Source organism: Podarcis pityusensis (genome assembly GCF_964106645.2).
Source record: "Podarcis pityusensis genome assembly, chromosome: 1".
NCBI classification, from domain to species: Eukaryota; Metazoa; Chordata; class Lepidosauria; order Squamata; family Lacertidae; genus Podarcis; species Podarcis pityusensis.
In genome coordinates this window covers 112660673-112678602 of record NC_138028.1, presented here as the reverse complement: position 1 = coordinate 112678602, position 17930 = coordinate 112660673, and positions in this window count along the sequence as shown.

Genomic DNA, 17930 nt, shown 5'->3' with positions numbered 1-17930 from the left:
TTTGCCAAAAGACAAGCCACACAAAATTATTATAGAGAACGAGCCTACGGGGGTGGGGGAATGAGTGTCAGTTTTGGATAAGGAATGCTATAGAGAGCTGAAAATGCAACTCCTTGTAAAGACTGTGTGGGCAGCCATTGGAGGACTAGCAATATTTAAGCCAGTAGCTAAGCTGTGGTCCTCCAGTTGACACTGGACTCCAAGTTTGATGATTCATGACCGCTGGCCATGCTGGCTAGGGCAGATGGGACTTGGAACCCAACCAAAGGTTCCCCACCCCTAATTTAAGTGATCACAAAGCAAGGGTGTCAATGGGATCCCTGAAACATATTGTAGGCTCCAACTCAGTTTATGGCCTTTACATTAATAGCCCAAACATGATCTGCTTCAGATACTGGTAATGTCTTCAGTGTTCACAAATACTCTATGAAAAGCCACAAAGTAAAGTACTGATTATCTTGAAAAGCGGCTCACAAATGGTTTGAGACATGGGACTCAGCTACAGTAGTCAAAAACAGTGATTTGAATGTGTTATAAACATGCAACACTAGATGATGTCAGAGAGCACAAAACCTTTCTATAATATTTTTACATAGGTTCCCCCCACACACACACACACACTTTTGTTATAATGATTTAATTTCTGACTTATTTATAGCGGTTTTTTCCTGTGTGTGGATCCACCCATGGTGTGGACCTTTTACAATGCATTTACTAGAACAGGATTTGGTTTAGACACAATGTACCCTCTCTTTCTTTTTTCTTTTCCTTCTCCTGCGATGAGGCTACATTTTAATATTTTAATGTTTCAATATTTTAATGTTGTATTTTAATTTTGTTTTTAAGTTGTAATCATTCAACTTGTTTTTATTATTGCTTGTAAGCCGCTCTGAGCCCGGCCTTGGCTGGGGAGGGTGGGGTATAAATAAAAATTATTATTATTATTATAAGACACACCAGACCACAAGACGCACCTAGTTTTTGGAGGAGGAAAACAAGAAAACAAATATTCTGAATCTCAGAAGCCAGAACAGCAAGAGGGATTGCTGCGCAGTGAAAGCAGCAATCCCTCTTGCTGTTCTGGCTTCTGGGATAGCTGCACAGCCTGCATTCGCTCCATAAGACGCACACACATTTCCCCTTACTTTTTAAGAGGGGAAAAGTGAGTCTTATAGAGCAAAAAATACAGTACATATTTAGTTACATAAGTGTGGTCTGTGAAAAACTGATCTTTTGAAAACTAAGAGAGGTTTGAAAACCCTGGTGCACTCTGAGGTTAAGTCCTGATACTGTACATGGTGAGCAACGTAGTCTAAGCAGAAGGTTCTATTGATCACAGTCCCAAGGGCAACGCTAGAGAGGAGTCTGACAGTCTATGCATTCAATAATTGAATACAGGTTCAGGTCCAATGCACTGAGAAAGGTTCAAAGTTGAACCATAAGGCCAGGTTCCCATCTCTGAAAAAAAAACCACAGGTCTCTTCCCTGGTCTCTTGCCTCTGCCACACACCCTTCAGAGCCCTGTCAGTCCCTGACATATTGCTGAGAGAGACGAAGAAGAGAAAGTGTTCTTTCCCATTTGTGACTCCAACAACTGGCATTCACACCCAGCATATCTAGGAAACACAGCCAACATATCCAATAGCAACAAGTGCAGTAAGAGAAACATTTCATACATCTGTGGAGGGCATGGGTTGCAGGATGAATGAAGTGCTGGCATATTCCTGATCCTTGGCCGTGCATTCCTTGTATGTACAAGCCAGATGAAAGATTTAGTTTTGGGTTTATGTTTTTTTGTTTCACTTTTATTTCCTGATGTTTCCATCTGATCGCCTAATCACATAAAAAGCATCAAAAAATGTATTTCAGCATCTTTTATTTGTCCATTTCCCTATCTTGTCTAGGCCACTATTTTTAGGTGGGGAACTTTTAAGAATTGCTTTGCTAAGCTCCTAGAATAATTTCAGACCATTTCAATTAGCTATGAACTTCCCTGAAAATCTATGTTTCTGCTCTCACAATATTAGCTTTGTTGCCTGAAAGATTTATAATGTCTCCTGTACATTTATTCCACAAGAAAAAGAAAAATATAACCTGTGGAATAACTTACCAGGTGTTTTAGCAAATCAGAGTTTTTAAAACAGTTTCAGTTAATTCAAAACCTTCAAACTGATCTTTCTCTCTCTCTGATTCCCCCCCCCCCCCCAGTAATGCACAGAGAAAAGAAATCAGAAAAACACTCTGCTGGGTGAATCAATAATTTAATGTTGTTGTTTTTTCAAAAAAAAATTACTAGCTTAAAAAATTGAATGCTTAGTGTTGATTCTCAGCATGTTTATGGGATGGGTTTGGTTATGTTTGCTATTGCAGCTGATGAGATGCTGGCTCTAATACAAAACCAGAAGCCTTAATTACTGCTGCATATTCCTTCTGATCATCTTCCATGAGATAAACATCACACAGAAAATAATATTTCTGCAAAAAAATAAAACATATCATTTCACAATGCATTGAGCTGGATTGCTTCTGAGTTCCTAACAACTGTTAAATTCAAGGGCTAAAAAAAAATGGGGAGGGAGGCACAAAATGCAACTCTTAAGACTGCAGATACCCTAACAATACCTTTTATTTCCCCAGCTAGCACAGAAATCCTATATAACCTGGTAGCCATAGGAATAGCTGCCAATAGGTTGTACCTAAGGGACCTATGCATTTGGAAGATTGCTTGGTCCAAGATACTACAGGTAGATAGGATAAATGTTTAAGCTGGTTTCTGTTGAGATTTTAGGGCTCCTCCAGATGATTAATTTATTGAGCATTCACCCTGATTTGCTTGCAAAAAGCTTACACAGAAGTTAGACTATGCTAGGTTTTTATTGAGCATTCATTCTAATCTGTCTGTGGGGTGATCATATGACAATGAGCATTCATCCTCTATTTACTCATGGGGTGTTTATGCATCTTCCTGCTACACTTTTCAATACATTTCCCAAACACTTTCTTAACAACAAAAGTCTGGTTCTTTTTCTAAAAGTGGATTTGTTGCACTATGTCAGCAGAAAACATTAATCCCCACTTTAATTGTGCAAATCTAAATTTGTCAATAAGCACTTGAATCCCTCCCACAGAATACTGCCAGTCCAAAGGAGCCATCAGTCCCATTTTGCATAGATACAGAACCTTGCAACTGATATTACTCTTTGGAATGGTGATGGGTACGAATCCAAGTAAATGAATATTAATACTAGGCCAAGAGGTTGGAAATTCAAAGATTTTTTTAAAAAATCAGCAAGGCACAGAAAAGATATGAGGGACACAGACAAGTCAATCCCATGCTACCACTCCAGCAGCTGTGGCTCAAGCTGAAGGATGTGCTGCCAGAATTGCTGGATCCAATCATTAAGGGAGGCAGACAGCATAATGCCAACCAGAATAAGTACAAGTGGTAGCTGAGCTCCAGTATTAGATGCAAACTCTGTACACCTCAGCCAACCTTTCAAATGTAGGTGAAGACGTTGATGCTGAGCCTATAAAACTGGTGCAGCTGGGGAGTCCGCTAATCAAAAGGAGTGTTTTCCAAGCTACCTGTGATGTTAGCGGATGGGAATGGATTTTAGTTGCTTGCATAAAACATCTAGCATAACTAGTTTACGCAGGAATTATATTCATATGATGGCAACCTCTCTTACAAGTTCATCCCTTTTCGTCTGTGATTCAGCTATTAGGGCTATAGGTCAGAGTTTTCTTTACAACAATGGGAACATGACTATATGTGAGGGTGTGTAAGAGAACATTCACATTTCCTTCCTCTCAATTAACCTCCCATTTTGAAATGAGCATGCCGCTCCCCTCAGCTGCTCTCTGAACACGTTCCTTCCCTTGTGGGGCACCCATTTAGTGGCAGAGCAGCTCATCAGCTGCACTAAATCTGCACCTACTGAAGCAAAGCTTTTCTTTGTCAGAGGCTCTGCTGCAAAATGGATGCTTTATCCCACTAATGACAGCTAGCAGCAGGGGCAGAATGAACTGGCAGATGCTTTAATAAAGCCATTTAGGTGGTCATGGGGAAGAAAATGACTAGCACTCTGTTACAGGTTTTATCTCTTCACGTCAGAACTCAACCTCAAATCGCATCTGACCTCCCCACCCATCTCTGCCCTACCCAAAGATTTTTATTTTTTTTAAAGGATGTAACAAGCAAAGCAGAATGGTTAAACAGCCCCATGAAAAGGCACCATGAGCAGGAGTACGATTTCGGTGTATTTTCGCTGTTTTATCAGACACAGCTGCAAAAGGCAGCTATTTGTATTGGTTTAACATCAGCAACCGCCTCTGGACAGAGTTACTCTGAAGTGACACCTTATCAGAACAATGGGCACCATCCACCAGAAGTCTGCAGAAGGACTCAAGCTATACAGCTGCAAATATGTTTGAAGTGCATTATACAAATGTGACACTAGGTGACGATTGTGAGCTCTTGGCAAATTCAGTATATAGATTTAAACTTGTTTTTAAAAAAACATTTTCAGAGCGTTTTTTATATTCCAATTTATATATTTTAGGTTCCACCTCAGTCCACACCAATGCCTCTAGAGTGCCCCCAGCTCCCATATCTTGCCAGCTCCTAGACTAGTACATATGTTGATGTTGTAAAGCAGCCTTCCCCAATCCAACTCCATCCAAATGCTTTGGACCCCAGCTCCCATCATCACTATTGGGTCATAGAGGTTGGGGAAGGCTGGTTGTTGAGAGAATGGCTAAAATCTGCCATAATCCTAGAGCTCAGGGTCATCCCATGAAATGGAGTGGTATGAGATTATGGATAGACAAGAAGATGAAGACAAAGAAGGCAATGACACACAAGATGAGATTGTGGTTACTAGTTTAGGACTGAATCCAAACTCCCAGTTAGGCAGCAGAGCCCTTCTGCTTATATTGGACTGTTCAAAAAGTAGGGGGTGGGCAGTGATTTCTGCTGCATCAGCTGCTCCAAGCTGGCATAGCATTGGGGGCCAGGAGGAGCAGCTGGGCTGGTTTAGGATTTAGAAGATGGCCAGCCCAGGTCTGCCCCCTCCTGCCATCTCAGGTATTAAGTGATGGGAAAGACCTTATTCTGAGACCCTGGGCAGCCACTGTCAGAATATCTGCAGCTACTGGGACCTGTGTGTGGCTGCCCTGTGAGACAGCAACCTTCTCAGGGAAGAACTACAGGTAGTCCTATCCTGCATTTTTCTGTGAAGCAGTGTCCTGGTTGTGATTGTAAGTAGGCTGGATTGTGGGCAAAGACAGCTACTTCTGCTCTTCCTCCTCGTGTAATTTTGGATAGAGCTTAGTGCTTCCTTATCTTTTATTAAAGGTTTCAGCAGTTTATCCTCCGCAAATGTCAGAAATTGATCCTCCAAGAAAAGTTTCGGCAAACTCAGTTGGGGTAAGTAAACAGAAGCCATGGGTGCTTTGCTACAATGTGGTCACTGACCTGATTCATGAAGAATTAAGTCACTTTCCTTTGGATAAACTTAAGCATTTTAAGTATTTGCTGGCTCAAGTGATTCTTTGAGAAATTCAGCACAAATGAAATCATACTGAAGTCAGCAGGAAAAAAAGACTCCTTGCTTCTATAGGGTTGGTAGTTAGAGCCCTAGGAATGACAAGTACGGTACATCTTCTTTTAAAGGAGGCCCATTTATAGGGACTTTGTTTCTAAGTTCATTGGCCTGCATCCTATTCTTGCACACCATTTAATCAGTTCTATTCCAGGGATTATCAGAAGAGCCAAAAGACATTTGTGCTAATTTGTGCTTCTTTCCTGGGGTATTTCAGCAAAATTTCAATCTTAGAATAAACTTTCTTAGATCCTATTGGAAATACTGGATGTGTGTAGTTCATATGTTGTATTTTGGGGGACTGACTCTCTGGGTGTCAAGCAAAATAGTGCAAAAGGAAACACAAGAGATGCCTTCACATTTGTTGTGTCATGAAAAGGCTATTCTGAATGCCTTCTTGCTGTTGGTTTTAGCCAGTACCTGGGAGAAGCATGGAGGCATGATAGCTCACTCCAGGATGGCATACTTCTTGTGTCAGGAAAGAATCTGGCACAATAATCAGATCACAGAGTCATAAAGGTGGACATGAAGCAATACAACATGATCATATCTTAGGTGCATCTAATGTGCACAATTTCAACTATGCAGGGTTCAAGGCAGGCTGGTTGAAACTGTGCAAGTTAAATCCAAGCAAGGCAGAGAGCTTAAAAACTCTTATTGCACCAGGTCTCCTTGGTGCTACCTGGTGCAGAAAGCACTTTAAAGCTGTCTGCCTTGCTTGGGAGTGGGGCAACGCCCCCTTAGTGCAGCGGCTCTGGGATGCTCTCACAAGATCTTGTGCAGAAATCCAAATTCCCATGAGATCTTGCATGAGCAGTCCATGCCTTCCTCCCACAGCTGGTGTGCTGAGCATAATGTAATAATAATGGGTTAATCTTACCAGTTACACCACCTAAATATTTCCAGATATTACCAGTTAAACGTTGCAAGTGGAATGACTGAAAGCTTAATTTGACTATAGTTCTTCTCCACCTCCCCCACTTAACATCTCTTTCTTCTCCCCCGCCCCATCTTCCTTCATACAGTTCACGTCCATAAAAGCCTAAGTCATAATTGCCGTTATTAACGCATTACATTTGAAGCCAGATTCTGCTAAAAATATGTTACAAGATCAGCTCTGTGTGAACAGAGGAATTAACTAATCTAAGAGGTCCCACCAATCTCTTTCTATTTTATTTCATAACTACTGTAAGTTTAATAAATGGAAGGCATAAAATGAAACCACCAGTCATTGTGTGGGCATGAAAAGGAGGGTGACATCCAAGTGCTCTCTATACTGCAAGTTCCTTTTCTGTGAATTGCCTTTGATTCTAAATCACATATAAATCAGCAGAGTTATCCTTCAGATAAAATACCGTATTTTTCCGTGTATGTTTTTCCCCTAGGTTTTTCCCCTAAAAAATAATGTCCAAAATTTGGGGGCATCTTATACATGGATAGATCTCTCCCCCCCCCATTTTCTTAAATCGGAGTCCCCCAAAATAGGGGGCATCTTATACATGGGGATGTCTTATAGACGGAAAAATACGGTACTAGCATTTAGAGGAAGGGGGGCCATGAGGGCATTCACATTGTTTCTGCTCCCTTCTCTCCCAAACTTTTAGGCATGAAGATCTGCCAATAGATTCTAACCATTTTCAGCTGAACACAGTTAGAAGCCTCCTCATGTATGGAAAACCAACGTATTTCAGACCAAAAGGACAATTCTAACTGCATCTCAACACACCTTTGTGCTGAACTCATGAAGGTCAGGCAGAAGGAGGAGCTGGGAATGACACACAGAAGGCCATTGCAATGGGCCTGACGAGAACCCCCAGGGGTGGCTGAATGTGTGAATTTTGTTGTGTCTCTGTTTCTCATTTTTACAATTTTAAGTTCAGTTCTTCCAATTTCCACATCAGTTTGTGAATTGGGGGAGTGGACCCTCATAAACATTCATCAAACACTTTGGTAAAATGACACTTTAATTTTAGTCATTTATATCTCCTCTCACCCTAATGTGTGGTTTCTCTTAATTTTCTGTTTTCTCATAGTATTTGAAATATGTACTTCATCTCAAGACCCTTGTGATTTAGGGGAGGTTTGTGTTTGTGCAAACTGCATGCCAGTCTTGTTCTGTGTGCTCCTAAGTTGTAAAATGATGGCTATTTGACCCATGGAAATCAGGGAAGACAGCAGATTTGAGGTATGCAAGCCAACAGCTTAAAAAAGAAAGAAAGAAAAGTTTTCAAGCATCTGCTGAAGTGAAATTAAATCACAGAACCTACCACATTTAACTGCCAGAAATATTTACTGGTGGCTGATAGATCTAATGCTCATTAATTCATTCTGAGCAATTAACAGTATTGCTCTCAAAAGCTTTGCTGCTAGAGCTGAAAATTAGATGAGGCCAAATTCAGGAAAAGGTGGTTGAAATTACCAGCTGTAGGAGCTAATTTTCTATAGGAAGTGCACACTCAAAACGTTGCAAGTACTGATGCAAGAAACCACTCAATGTGAAAACTTGCAAATCAACTTGGAAATGTCTGAAGTAACTTACTGAAAAACCTAGTACTTCCGATTTACAAATTATCCTATTTTCTTACTTTGGTATTGACAGGACAAAAGAGGGGGGGATAAACCCCATTGGACACCTTTCTAATTCCGTTACTTTTGGGAAAGAAATGGTGTATCTGAATCCGGCTACAGTGTTGCATATTCTAGTCCAATGAAAGTGGAAACTCAAGTGGAACTGCTTATGTACGCATATTACCTGTTTTATTTCTTTGGCAAGAACAGCTCTCTCCTTCAGTCAAGCTCCCTCACATAAGAGGGGGAAGAAATTTAGTTACCTAATTTGCACTTCTAGAACCAATATGTGAACTGAAACAAAGCCATCCTTTGAAATTCACAGCTTCCTGAATTTTGCGATGTGGTTCGCCAAACAATGCTTACAAAAATATGTCTGTTAGGGGAACACGCACACTCACAAAATGTGCTAAATAGCAGGGAAACTGCATACAAATTGCATTGTTTTGGGAGAAATCACTTGCAAAAATGTGTACATTGGGAGAAATGCACACAAACATGTATAGCTTTTCCTAGAGACTTTTTCAAAAATTCAAACTGATTTTAAGACTGGAAAATGAGAAACCTATTAAGAAGAACTGAAGCTGACATACTTGGCCATCCTAACACACACAAGCCAAATGGTTCTCTATTAGTAATTCTGCACTGGGGTTTGAGAAGTCCTCAGAGAGCCCTCACTACACTTAACCTGAGTGAGGGCAAGGAATCACCTCTCAGCTACAGACTACCGAGACTCTTTGAGATAATTTTCATGTTGCTTTGGAATAAACTAATATACATTGCCTTTTTACGTAAGTACAATAAACACACTGGCGTTTTTTTTCATTCCACTGTAGTTGTCTTAGGTAATCAATATACACTTTCACCACCCAGAATTAGCATGGGCACAAGCAACAATACAGACCACTGGTGGACCACCTAGTGCTAGAATTCTTGTGAAGAAAGCTGGACCACATGGACTTTGCTTGCATCCAACAAGAGGAAAAGATTCTTAAGAAAAACGTTTGCTCAGGATCACAGAAAAGTAAATTAGACCCATACCTCAACCATACAAATTCTGGTAAAACAAAAAAAGGAGCCTATGCAAAACGTAAGTCAACCCACCTCAATATATGCTGCAAGCATTAATAACTTATCTTACTAGCAGAGTCTAGAGAAAGGCAAACATTCAAAGAGATTTGCCATTGATATGATAGAGTTCTGTTGCCTTGCCTGAACTTTTTTTTTGGTCAAACAAACCCAGCAATGCCAATGAGCAGAGATGATAGTGGATTGGGCATGCACACTTTAAATAAGCCTTTAGCACTTGGGGGGTGGGGTGGGACTAGCATCCATTTCTAGCCTTAATATCCTTATTGCTTTCAGATGCACTTTTTCACACATGTATTTGCAGAGAATTGAAACATTGATTACTTTTACTGTAACATCTCAGACCTTACGAACCGAGGGCTGAACTGTGGTTCTTAATATTATTCATGCTAGAGTGTGCACTTAATCACGTCAATATCACTATGCCAGAACGAGTAAAGGTTGATTGTGTTAGGCTAGTGCACCCAGTGTAGCCTTCCTTACGATGTGCCCAATGTAAATTGCAAATGCTGTTAATCAGAAAGGCCCTATACAATTTAACCACACTTTAAATACAAAGTGTGGGTTCCTGAATTATAATGAAATGATGTGCACTTATTTTGTTGGTTGGGGGTTTTTTTGTTTGTTTCTGGCAGATTATGATTTTTTAAATGAAAGCATATTTCAAAAACCTCCAGGCCAACTCATAGTTTCCCCTCCCCCTTCATGAAATTAAGTTTTCTGGATGAACTAACTGGCCACTGGTCCCATCACCTCCTGGCAAATAGAAGGGGAAGAAATAGAGGCAGTGAGAGATTTTACTTTCTTGGGCTCCATGATCACTGCAGATGGTGACAGCAGCCATGAAATTAAAAGACGCCTGCTTCTTGGGAGAAAAGCAAGAAGATCAAACCTATCCATTCTTAAGGAAATCAGCCCTGAGTGCTCACTGAAAGGACAGATCGTGAAGCTGAGACTCCAATACTTTGGCCACCTCATGAGAAGAGAAGACTCCCTGGAAAAGACCCTGATGTTGGGAAAGATGGAGGGCACAAGGAGAAGGAGACGACAGAGGACGAGATGGTTGGACAGTGTTCTCGAAGCTACCAGCATGAGTTTGATCAAACTGCGGGAGGCAGTGGAAGACAGGAGTGCCTGGCGTGCTCTGGTCCATGGGATCACAAAGAGTCGGACACGACTAAACGACTAAACAACAACAACAACAACAAAACTGTTAGGAATAGCAATTTGGAATATTTTGTGGCAGGGCTGGCCAACATACTGCCACCCAAGTGGTGTTGGGCTACAATACCTTTCAGCCTCATCTACAATGGCCAGAGGAAGGGGTAATGGAAACTGTAGTCTCACAACATTTGGATGGCATCTCGTTAACTCTTCTTGTTTTATTCAAAAGGTATTCCGTGTCTAATTTGAAGAACAATGGGTGAAAATAAAGAGGAAGAGGGATATAATATATGACTGGCAGTTGAAAATGCCCTAAGAATGTACATAGTGGGTTAGATTCCAGATTGGTGGAATGGGAGGATCCTTCATATGACATGAGGCAAAACCTTTTCAGTAGAATCATACAGTCATAAATAAACAGCTGGAAATCCCTAAATGTACCAAGGCAGAAAGATTAATTCAAACTTTCCAAGATGAAACAGTGCTAAACTTAGAAAAAGGTATGGGGTGGAAAGGCAGAGAAAAAGGATATAAATCTGCCCTAAATTTCAATTCCCATTTGGTAAAGCTTGCAGGCTTAATCCCTTTGCAGAAATTGATGCATTTCAAGTAAGCTTTTTAATACTAACCTTTGTACTGAAAGCTGCAGGAGGGCGTCACTTTCAAATGTGCTGGAGCCAAAACCTTTCATACAGAGTTGATGTATTGGCCTGTTTGAGTCCCTGCCCATTAAATCCTCATTTCTTCCCCGAGCCCATTGTAAGTAATATTAAAGAACATTATAGATCTGAGTTTTTTCTTTCCCCAAAGACAAAAAAATTAAAAGAACTGATGAGTTGCAGGAATGACAGTTCTGGGAATTTGTATCAGCTACTCGAGAAAAGAAATGGACAACAGAACTGAGTCCCTGTGTGTGTTTATTAATGGGTCATTTCTTAAGTCTCTTTCTTTTAGAGAAACTTCTCCTCTGGAAAGACAGACAGTTCTTCCTTCATGCCAGGGAACTTCTTAACATCAGTGCTGAGGATCCAAGCCATCTTCTCCATTAGTACAATTTGGAACTGGGTTTTAGAGTTCCAGTAAAGAATCCCTCCATCCCCTTGGCACAGCTTCCCAGTACAAATGGGAAGGATCCTCTTCATACACTTCAGACAGCACAATACAATCAGGTTAGGAGGTACAGTACAGTGGTACCTCGGGTTACATACGCTTCAGGTTACATACACTTCAGGTTACAGACTCCGCTAACCCAGAAATAGTACCTTGGGTTAAGAACTTTGCTTCAGGATGAGAACAGAAATCGTGCTCCGGCAGCGCGGCAGCAGCAAGAGGCCCCATTAGCTAAAGTGGTGCTTCAGGTTAAGAATAGTTTCAAGAACAGACCTCCGGAACGAATTAAGTACTTAACCCAAGGTACCACTATATTTAGCTAACATATATGCACCTATATTTTCTGAGGAGGAGTAATATAGAACTGGGCAGAAAATAGGGAAAGATATAAGCATTTGCTTCCAATCCACTGAAATGAATGGACTTTAGTCCTGACTAGCTTATTCTGACACAATGCTTGGAGTGATTTAGTTCATTTTAACAAAGTTCACTAAATTAGTTCAAAAATCACTGAACTACACCTGAAACTGATTGACATAATTGCTGGGTAAACTGAACATTAATTCAGTTCCTTTGGGGTTTGATTTTTTTTGGGGGGGGGGGGTCCAGTTTATCTTCATTCTCCTACACATGGGTGTGGTTTTTTTCCTCTTGGAACCCTTTGGACCTTTAAGATTAAATATCACACAAAAAAATTGGGGGGGGGTCAATTAAACAATTCACATTCCACTGTGTGTGTGTTTTGATGTTCACTTAGTCTTAAGCAGTGCTATTTTTCTAGAAAAAGAGGTACCAGAACTCACCATGAATGTCTCCCTTGTCCTCTTATAATGGCAATGGCACCCACCTGAGAGGTGCCAGAAGTGAGTTCCAGTGAGTTCCAGCTGGAAAAAAAGCCCTGGTCTTAAATATATTTTATATGTCATCACAGCAACTTATAATATTTTGAATGCTGATTTTTTTTTCAGAGGCTCATGTGGATGAACCTGAACTGAACTGTGAGCTGAATATGAACCAAACCAGTTTGTTTTGTAAAGGAATGAATACGAACTGGAATTAGTACTTTTTGGGACGTGTTGCATTTGAACTAGATCCTTTTTCAAATGCGCTTGGCCAGGCTCTGGTCTGATATAACTCAACTCAGACTCTCTGAAGTCTCATTGATTTGAACGAGAGACAGTTTTTAGGACAAGCATAAGTTTCTCACTGAAATCAAGGAGATTTAAGCATGTTGAGTCCTGTTGATTTTAGCTTGAAATCCTTGACATGTACTCATTGAGATTTCAAAATGCTTAAGTGCCTAAAACCTGGCCATTTTTTCCAAGTAATTAAGGGGTTGGGTTTTTTCACTTTTTCCATATCCACTTACTTGGGAGTAAGCTCCATTGAGTTCAGTGTGACTTGCTTTTGAGCAGACATGTATAGGATTGTACTAGAAATGTTTTGTGAGACAATGCAGAATACAGGGAATAATTAAATTGGCATGGCAGATGATCAATATTAGAAACAGCTGACCTTGGCATTTCCATTGAAGCATTTACTCTGATGAATAGTTCTACCTCAACATTTGCTAAAACCACAGACTAAAAGCACAGATTATGTGTGACTATAACCATATGTGCTTGCTGTTTAAATGAACCTTACTGAATGATGTTGCAGATTACTGAGAGAAGGGCAGCAGCAATAGTACCAATAACAGCACACGACAAAAAGGGCAGGGGAAGGTATTGAGTGACACCTGCCATTCAATGAGATCAGAGAGACAAAATGAAGGCAGTTCATGGACTAAAAACAATAAGAAATGGGAGGACAGATCAGATTATTTTCAGCACTCATTTCTTATGCCCACCTTCCCCTTTTCTGCTTGAGCGAAAGCTCTTGGCTTTAGAATGGCACTGTGAATGGCAGCTGACAGGTTTAAAAGCCACACGTCCTCCCACTCTTTCCAAGTAATAGCCCTCTAATTAAGAATGTCCATCTTTCATATATCCTAAATACTGTAGATCACGCTTAGCTTTAGAAGGCTGTCAAACTGAGCATGTGCCTATGGAACTGGGGAGGGGAAGAATCTATCAAAGAATAAGACAGCATTGTGAAATTAAGCACTACTACTTTACATTTTAGTATAGCTCCAATTGCATTCTAGTCTTAGAACCTACAAGTAGCATGGGCTTTCAGCCAGAAAGCATACAAATCAGACCTGTTCCACTAAAGACACCTGTGCATCCACATCCCTTAAGAGACACAAAACAATGCATTGATATGCCAGTCTTAGACACAGGCACTCCTCTAGATGTTGCCAGACTCCCAACTCCCATGATCCCCAGACAGTAAGGATGATGGGGGGTGGTAATGCAGAGTTACCTGGAGGAAACATGTTGGCTGCTCCTGGTCTATATATATATATATTCTCAGGTAGGCTGATATCTTTTTCAGCAGGGTAGGGAACCTGTAGCTCTCCAGATATTTTCAGCCAGGATGGCCAATGGACAGGGATGGGAGCTCCACAGTAGCTGGAAAGCCAGTTTTCCCATCCCTGTTATATACATGGTCAGGAGTGAACTAGCAGTAAATCACACAAAGTGGAGTTAACTTTTATTAGAAGAAAACAGGATCTACACAGCAATATCAGGCCTAATGAGCATAGCAACTCTCCTTTGGTAGGTCTTGCCCCTATGAAGAAGTTGTAGAGACTGAAGGTCCTCACCTCTGCACAGCTGGCTAAGTCCCCTCCTATCCAGCATTTTTTCCAAGCAACCTGAGACTGTGCCTGCATGTGTCATTGCTCCTCCTGCTTCATGCCTCTCCTGGTTCTGGGAGATCGGGGCGGGGGGAGTTTGTCACAGCAGGATGGAAGCACACCTGTGCCTCTTCACCAGCCTGACTCATCTCTGCCTCTTGGCCTCCCTCTTCCCACTCCTCTGCTGCAGCGTCTGTTTCCGGACTTCTCTCTGCCACAGACTCTCCCATTCATTAAGCCCTGCTACCTCTTCAGCTTCCAATACCTCCTCCTCCCAGTCTTCTCCCTCTGACCACTCACCATTGTCCCTCCACCAATCCCCAGGCTCTGAGCCTTCTTCCCTTGGGGGTTTCCCAGCTGGTTCCTCCCACCATTCCTCTACATCCAACCAGTCCCCGACACACACTTACCTGGGACTAACATCTGAGTAGACATGCAAAGAGATAGCACAATTAATCTTATGTGACATATGGAGTAAATAGTATTTATTTGCTTTATCTATTCTTAAGTTTATATTCACTCTTGAAATAGATTTCAAGGTGGATGCATACAGACATGCACCAATGTAAAAACAGCCAAACATAACAATAATAGTGAAGTAGACCAATATAAGCTGTTCGGTTTTTATTTATTCTTTGAAATCTCTAATATTATAAAGAGACATCCTTATTTACAGCTATAAACTGTCAGAGAAACAAATAATAAAGCCATCTTATGAGTTCTCACAATTCCCACAATTGAAAACATCAAAATATTTTCCGCAATACATCTGGAGTAGTATACTGGCCATATAATTGTCATGTCTAACCTTCAAAATGGCAAAGGTTTCTCTGAAAAAGTGCTCAATCAAAATCCATGATCAGTTCCATACATTAAAACAAACTGTGTGTTGAAATCAACCCACATCACTCTTTCAAATATGCTTGACAGACTTCAAAAAATAAAAATAATTTCATTGGTGTAGCAGAAATGATTTAGTAAATTTAAACTATAGCAATTAACATACATTATTGTCAAGCTGTAAGCACCAAGGCAAAAAAAAAAAAAAAGCTGTTCTAAAAATTCATACATACACACACCAGCAAAACCTCCCAAACTATATATAGCTTAAGCTTGCATTGATGTTACACCCTTAAAAGAAGTGCATGAAATCAGCACTAATAAAGAAAACAGTCTAATATACGAAAATGGGCTAGGAATTAATGTTTGTTCAATTTTTAAGTCCCTGCAGGTTTATTTTAAACAGCTCTTGATGTTGATGGTGAAGCCCCTTATAATCAAGATGAAGAGACACATGAAAAGTCGGCTGCAAATTGTATCATTGACCTATGTGGAATTTCTGATAGCTTCAGACAGAAGCAATAGACAAAGAGTCTTTTGAATCTACAAAAAGCCCATCTGATGTTCCAGAATGACAGACCTAATTTTTCTGCTGTGGTTAGTATGTTTTTGAATGATCAAAAAACCCCACCAGAAGGCTAGTTAGACAGGCAATGCATATCACCTGTAATGAAACTGATAATAAGAATCCAAAATTAGAAAAGAGCTGGGAAGAATTCTCTGTGTGCTTGCTTTCCCCATTCTATTTTTAAACTGTCTTGGATTAGAAGATTTCTTATTGAAGTTTTATACATAGCTGGAAATAACAATGTAGCTAGTGGCAGGGAGAGGTGGAGTAAAGGGGAAAGGGTAAGAAAAAAGGGGAAACATTGTGCAGATATAAGTTGGAATTCAACAAAGACAAGGTAAATATTATGGATAGTACAATCAAAAGGATGAATAGATTCTTATAGTGTTGTAGCAAGGGCATGATCAGAGAGTTTCCATCTCAATAAATCCTGTAAAACTTATCTTTTGACTTGTATTGATTGCTGTGCAACCTTCTTTATGGCGACATGATCTGAGATCTTATTGTCCAAGATGACAATGCCAACAAGATTCCCGATTTCCCGTTAATTGCCACCAATAGGAATATGGTGAACATTTAAAGCAGGGGTGCCTAAATATGGAAGCACTTACGATATATACGATATACGATATCTTTATTGTATCGATAACTTCTTCTTGAATGACCATGTGCAGAGTCCAGGCAGGCACACAAGCAGGTCCCCACCCAGATCCTATTTCATTCCTCTCTTGCAGTCCCCACCACCACCACAAAGGCAAAAACTCGTATTGTGGGAAACAGGTAGGTGGTACTGGGCCCTCCCATTGATTAATGGAACATTGCCACTTTCCAGTGGGGGGCTGGAATTCTAGGACAAGTTGCAAGGTCCCCAATGGGAAAAGATAAAAGAGGAGGTCCTTCAAGATGGTCAATTATTCTCAAAATGTTTCTTCCCAGCAGGAATGTTGGACTTCTAATAATTAAAAATCTTAAAACCTTACCAAACACAGCCAATTTTCCTTGGCATTCCTATGGGTAAGAAATAACACATTATTGTGAACTTTGTGATTTAGTGTTATACCTTGAATAGTTCCAGTTATGGTTGGGAGAGAAGTCTGTCTGATTTCGTGGAGAGATGCTGCCAGTCAGAGTAGACAACATTGAACTAGATAGACCTATTTTCTGACTCCATATTAAGCAATTCCCTATGTTTCTATATAATATCTTTTGAAAAGTTTAAGAGAAACCTACATTGACAGGTATAAGTATAGGGTATGCCTCTTTGGTGTAAGACATTGAACTAGATGCTCCATTAAATGTTTAACTTCCAACTCAATGGGCCATCAATATAACTGCTACAGTCAAATACTCCATTGCTAATACATTATGAAAAGAGTAACTTAGAGTTGCAATTTCTTTCTCACCCAAGTTTGTAAAAAGATTTTCCTTATTCTGCATTCTTCCTCCACAGATGTTGCACACATTTCAATGTCAGCAGCAGCAGCATCTTTAAATATCTTGAAATGTTGCTATAATTTGTTTTCTGAAAGTAGTACATTTTTCTGAGAAGGGGAGGGGCTCTTTTGTTCACTATATTCTCATGCCACAGGAAAACAAATTCCAGTTTTTTTGGCACAGATTTCATAACATTTTTCAGTGAGTAACACCACAGCAAAATATACTAAACACTTAATGCACTTTAAACTTGCAGCTTGAGTACCATCTTGTCCTGCAGGAAGCAGGAAGGAAATGGGTAAAGCAATCTTATACACATGTATCTCCACTGTCAAAGGAAGTAGGATTCTGAAAACCAGTTACTGAAAACCATAGAGCTGCTACTGCATTCAGGTCCTGCTTGTGGGCTTCCTGTTGACATCTGATTGGCCATTGTGAGACCAGGATGTTGGGCTAGATGGGCCACTAGCTTGATCCAGTAGGCTCTTCTTCTGTCCTTGCCTGGGGGTACATTCCATTAAACATGATTCTGAGTAGACATGCATAGGACTGTGATATAAATAGCCTAGTGAACTGCAATTTTCTTCCTTCCACATGTGCCACCAGAGAACTATTCAGAACTGAAGAAGAAGAAGAGAAGAGTTTGGATTTGATATCCTGCCTTTCACTCCCTTTAAGGAGTCTCAAAGCGGCTAACATTCTCCTTTCCCTTCCTCCCCCATAACAAACACTCTGTGAGGTGAGTGGGGCTGAGAGACTTCAAAGAAGCATGACTGGCCCAAGGTCACCCAGCAGCTGCATGTGGAGGAGCGGA